The following is a 5,997-nucleotide window of genomic DNA, read 5'->3' on the forward strand; positions in this document are numbered from 1 at the left end:
GCTTATGAGATCGAGTTACCTAAAGATTATGGAGTGTCCCCAATATTTAATGTGGTTGATTTAAGTCCTTATCATAATCATGTTAATAAAACAAATGAGGACTTGAGGACAAGTCTTTTTCAACCAAGGGAGATTGATACGGGAGTGACTAATTTACTACAATCAGCTTGTGTGAACCTTGTGGATGCTATGATATTCTTCACAGCTCATAATTTTGTCTCATAGTGTTTAACTCAATCCACTCAAATATGACAACTAATGAGCATATTCCTTAGACAAAGTTACAATTGTTTCAATATACTTTTCTTCATAACTAAGGAATGCATTAAAGAAGTTAGTTACCTGTTGTAAAATACTTAATTTCATAATTCTCTATGTATGATGGGTTGTTTTATGCACTAGTACTAATTTTGATGTTTTATGATTAAAAAAGAGTTTAGAAACTAATGATATTGTTAGAAACTCTCTTGGATGCTTCTAGTTTTGTTTTGTATTCTTATTTATTATCCTTGGGGTGATGAACTTTCTGTATCTTTTATGATTTTAAACTTGATGATGAATTATGCTTTTAATTTTATTAAAATTTTATCATGAATACGTTCATTTTCTATCTGAAAATCTTATTCTAATAAACATAATTGTACTATCAAATTTCTTTTAAAATTTATTCTGCATCACTATCCCTCGTATTAATATAAAAAAAAAACTAAAGATTCATGTTCACGACATTAAAAATGAAAACAACCTGTCCATCAACAAACTGGTGCAGTATCTTTGTGACATAAATTGTCACTTCAAAAGTAGCTTGATCTTCTGCACAGCAAGCATATTGCTCCTTCAATTTCTCAACCTCAGAATTTTGGATGTTGAGGATTGGACTTATGAAGTTCTTGTGCCAATAAATTAGTCAAATCAACTCCCCCAGACTCAAATCTTTTAGAGGTTATATATATGTTGAACATCACCTTCACAAACTGGTGCAGTATCTGTTAAAATTAAATTGATCATATGCTGACAACAAGCTCATCTATAAGCAAATCAACTGTGTTAGCTGTATGTACAGACAGTGTACACAGAAGCGAGCAAATCTAATAGATATAAGTTCGCATGCCACCTTTAGTCCTTTCACCTTTCGTATGGCACCTTATAAAGCACAAAACCACACTGGGTATATAATGAAACCACTAATCAGCTATATATGATCTTTATTATGATTCAGAAGAAATAACCAATGAAAAAGAGTAAATAAATTTTCATTCTTATTTGATGTGCAGATTTATGACGGCATAGCCAATACTGTTTTGAACCCTCAACTCCAATAACCTGCATTTCTTACTACCGTAAATTAATGGGACAAATGCCCAGACATGAGTGAGATACAGATGACCTGAGAATAAAGAACGATACCCAACTACCTAAACCTCCGACGAATTTCCAGATCACTTTCTCTCGCTAGATAAAAGATGTATGTATGTATGCTTTGTTACTTGAGAAACAAGCATATAGGAATAGGCTGCCTAAGTATCACATGAATTTCAGTACCAGAGTTATATAAACAAAATAGAAGTTAATTTAGGTGCTGATAACACGATGAGCTGGTGACCAATTTTCCTAGAAGTTAAGCTGGCAAGAAATGCCCAACTCATATACCAACTCTAAATCTTCAACAGGAGTCTTGGAACCAAAACTTAAAAGATTAAAAGGATAAGTTTCCTCCAACATAAGAGGCACTGGAGAAATTTTTAACCACATACTCCACAGAATTCATCTTGATATGACTGGATACAAGGAACCTGAACACTCAATGTCAATAATTGAATAGCAGTCAATTTGCTAAGTTGAAGCATTAAATTGTCCAAATAACTTGGGATGGCAGTTATATTTTCAAATTTCAGGATACACAACCACTGGATACCAATGTCTCAAATTCAGCCATAATTTTTTGGTCAAGAAAAAGAACAGAAGCCTTTATTAATTTATGATGTCAATCCTTTGGATAAATGGACATCTTTGATATGACTACCCCTCAGATGATTCAAAACATATGACCAAAAGTTTTTGTTCTTTTTAAAAGGAATTTCACAAAACAATTCAATCCATAGAACATTAAAACTAAAGCATATAAAAACTCGCTGTCAACTAAAATACCCAAGATATCCATCCTGACAAAAATAAAACAATCCATATTGACAAACTATACCACAAGGTGTGGAAGGTTTGATGTTAAAAAGATCATGAAGTTTGCAGTGATGATCTAACTAAAACCAGCTACACAACGTGAATAAATTCATGACATTCTGTTTCTAAAATAATTGAACTAACAGCTTATGGAACAAAACAATTTCAGGTGAGTGTCTGAAAAACCTGACAGCCGAGTGCCTAAAGGTCACACCATTATCTTATGCTGAGGAGGTCAAAACTGTATCACTACCTTCAGCGGGCTTATCTCCAGGATTGAAAATTCAGGACCTAAGTTGCAACCGAATAACCTTATAGTTGAAGACCATAGTCTCAAGTGCCCACAATCAAAATATCATAAAATTATGCAACTCTTTGTTTTTCCAGATGGAGTAATCCCGAATGGGAAAGATATGAATCCAAGATTAATGATCTTGTATATTTCTAGCACGCCAAGGGTTCATTCTTCTTAATATATCTTAAGATGCTTAAATTGTGGTAAATGTTCTGGATTCTGTCAACATGATGTAGGATATTTTGGAGCACTAGAGAATTTTTCATAATTCATTTTTCAACAATTTGATGGATACAGAGGAGTTTCCATATTTTTTTTATTGACATTCTAAATTCTACTGTGCACTTTAAACAGAATGGATCTTTAGTTCCGTGATCATTTATCAGATCATATATGTTTTACATGAGCATAATCTTGAGTTAGAAATCCGACATATGAGTCAAGTTAAAGTAAACTAAATAAAAAGCTTCCAGCCAACTTTGTGAAACTCAAAAGATCTGTAGATCCACTTTAGATCTCATTTGGTGATTTAGATTCCAGCAAGAAATAAAAAAATTCAGAATGAAATAATTTAGAAGTCGGTGACTTTTAGAAGTCTAAGGTTTTCAGGCATTTATCGTTTTAGTCTAGAAGAGTCATCAAAGGCAACATGATAACTTAAAGTAATTATTTCTTACTCCTGAGTCACCGACAATATCTCTATACCAGTGAAACCCAAAAAAAAGATTGATTACACAAAAGCAGAGCATAAAGAGTTACCAGAAAAAAATGCATACCTATTTTTCCATGACCAATATCGACGGTGCATTCTGACATTCGTCCTATGGCATAAAAGCCTGAAACATTGAATGTTTCAAACATCACTAGTGCACTAGTTGTTCTCCTACAGCCTACAAAGATTTGAAAATAGTTACTTAAGCAACAAAATAAAAATAAAAATAAAAACAATCACTACATTTGTATATCATACACAGCGAGCAAAGTTCTCTGGACGGATGCCGTTAAGATAGCTTTGAATCCTCATTCAGTAAGAAGAAAACACAAAATGAGATGAGGTTGGAACATATCTTGTTTACTTAAAAGCCAAAATTCCGAAACACATTTAAATAATTATAGAGGAGAAGGTAAGAAATAGATGTACAATAACTGCATGAAATCTATTGGCACGAAATCCCAGTCATCAATATTATACGATGTCCAAAATTAGATCACATTATCTCGAAATATAAAGTTTAGTAAACAGACCCATGAAAATAAATGCTCGAGCACAATTAGAACAAGGAAAAATGAAAAAAAAGAAAACCTGCTATATAACATTTGGAGCGATCAACAAATATATAAGCCATAGTACGTGCATTAGCAGCAACCAAAACACCGTGCTTTACTTCAATAACAGTGGACAAGCATGAACCTTGGGAGTGAAGAGCGGATCAGTAAACAGAATCAATCCTCCTCCATCCGCCCAGCCAAGATTGGTGTAAAGAACATGGCGAAGCAAATCGTCCATGGCATTCCAGTCCATGATGAATTCCCTCACCACCGGATCCCCTGTCACCTCCTCGATCATAGACGCATCGGCCCCGTCGTCATCCTCCACCACGCGCTTCATCTTGGTTGGCAGTATCTAATTTTGGGCCATGGAAAAGACCACTCATCAGATCGAGTTACAGAAAAAGAAGCCAGAAGTATTCTTTTCTTACCAAGGAGGGATCTTGATCGGGAGAAGCCAACCCAGCTTTGAGGAGCTTGGATCCGGCATCTATCACTACTGCGGCCATGGTGGGAGGAGCGGAAAAATAAAAACCCTAAACCCTAATCCCACAACCCTAGAATTCTCGCCGACGTTTCCTCCACTCCGAGGAAGGATCGATCGCCTGCTTCGGCTTCGACGTAGAATCCTAGAAAATGTTTCGAATTTTCCATCCGTTGTAGACTGGATGAAGTTTTTCGGCATTATTTTTCCCGTCTATCAAAAGCGAATGTAAAATCTGTTTTACTATTTAAATTATAATTATTAATTTGATTTAATACTGTAGTTTGATATCTCAAAGATGAGGTCATTGAAATTACTTGTGAAATTATTAAATATGAATGAATTATTAGGAATATTTAATATCATACTTACATGCTAAGAATAAAAAAAATGAAGACATGAATGCATAGAGGGAAATCTAAAAAATTATTATATATAATAAATTGAGATTTGATTGCTTATCATTTGTTGGTTAATGACATTGGCTTATTGTCGTTGCATCTTGAATTATGTGGCTCGTTAAACATTTGGAGAAGTATAGTTCGACAAAGATGGTGATGAATCAAGCAAAATTAGATCAACTTGTGATAGAACTTTTCCAACTCCTTAGCAAAGAAGATCAAATCAACTCATTTTTTGTAAATTATACATATATGGAATAATAAATTACTCCTTTTCTGTTCATCTCCGTCTTCACCCATTTAAACCCACAATCTTGGCACTAATATCGTCAAATTTCATTATTCAGTTCCATATAACACTTTATATAATTTTATAACTGATGGAGAATCATTAGAAATCTAATTGATGAATGACTATTGTGAATAACATGGTATAATAATAATGCAAGTGATAATAATATAAGAATTCTTATATTATTCTATAAGAATAATGCAGGTGATAATAAGACAAGTCTTTGGCTTCCCAAACTAATTGTCAAGCTTAATTTGGGAGCAAAATCCAAGATTAAATTAATATACCATAGTTGAATATTATTATATATTAACTAATATTAAGAAGAGAAATCATTTTTAGGAGTCATTTTTTCACAAAGGATAAATGATAAAAAATGATATTTGATCTCAACACCTTTCTATCTTCATATTATTAGAAGCTTTATTCTTTGATAAGGTAGTTTTTTTTTTTCTTTTCAAAATTTTACTTATTTCATTAAAAAAATTGTAACAAGTGTATTCAAAAACTCAATATTAATAACTCAGACCAATATGTAATTTTTGAAGTACTATGATGTCACTATGATGTACCTTAGATTGAATTCTCACATGCATGATATTGTGTCATAGTATAAATTTGACAATTTGATTCCATCGTTCACGTGAGAGAACCGTGTACTTGGATATTGTTTATAAAAAAAAAGTAAGGTGATTGCTTTGAAAACATTTTTTTTTCTCTTTGAGAGGGTCTTTGTTTTTGCTTTTTCTCAAATAACGTTCCCATGTTCTATAATTTTGAAAATATCTTTTTTTTCCTTTCATGTCATCGCCTCCACCGTCGGTTGCCTTCACCCAACTTATCGTTGATCTACCCTTCTTTGTCATGCTCCTCATCTCCTCACATATCCTTCATTATCGCACTCATCATCTCCATTTGAGAGAGAGGCAGGGGTGGCATTATAAGATCTGTGCGTGAAGATGCATATAGCCAAGGGAGGACAAGAGCAATGGGCCCATGAGTAAAGGTGGTTAAGGGGTCATGTCCGTATACGAAAAATGATAAGACCCACAAACAAAGGAGAAGGGAGGGTGCGACT

General features: G+C 33.6%; 1 pseudogene; it reads right to left on the reverse strand.

Moving 5' to 3' along the window:
- Positions 1-706: 706 nt before the first annotated feature.
- On the reverse strand, positions 707-4,403 carry LOC135679544 (actin-related protein 7-like; annotated as a pseudogene).
- Positions 4,404-5,997: the final 1,594 nt, after the last annotated feature.

Source organism: Musa acuminata, chromosome BXJ1-1 (genome assembly GCF_036884655.1).
Source record: "Musa acuminata AAA Group cultivar baxijiao chromosome BXJ1-1, Cavendish_Baxijiao_AAA, whole genome shotgun sequence".
Lineage (NCBI taxonomy): Eukaryota > Viridiplantae > Streptophyta > Magnoliopsida > Zingiberales > Musaceae > Musa > Musa acuminata.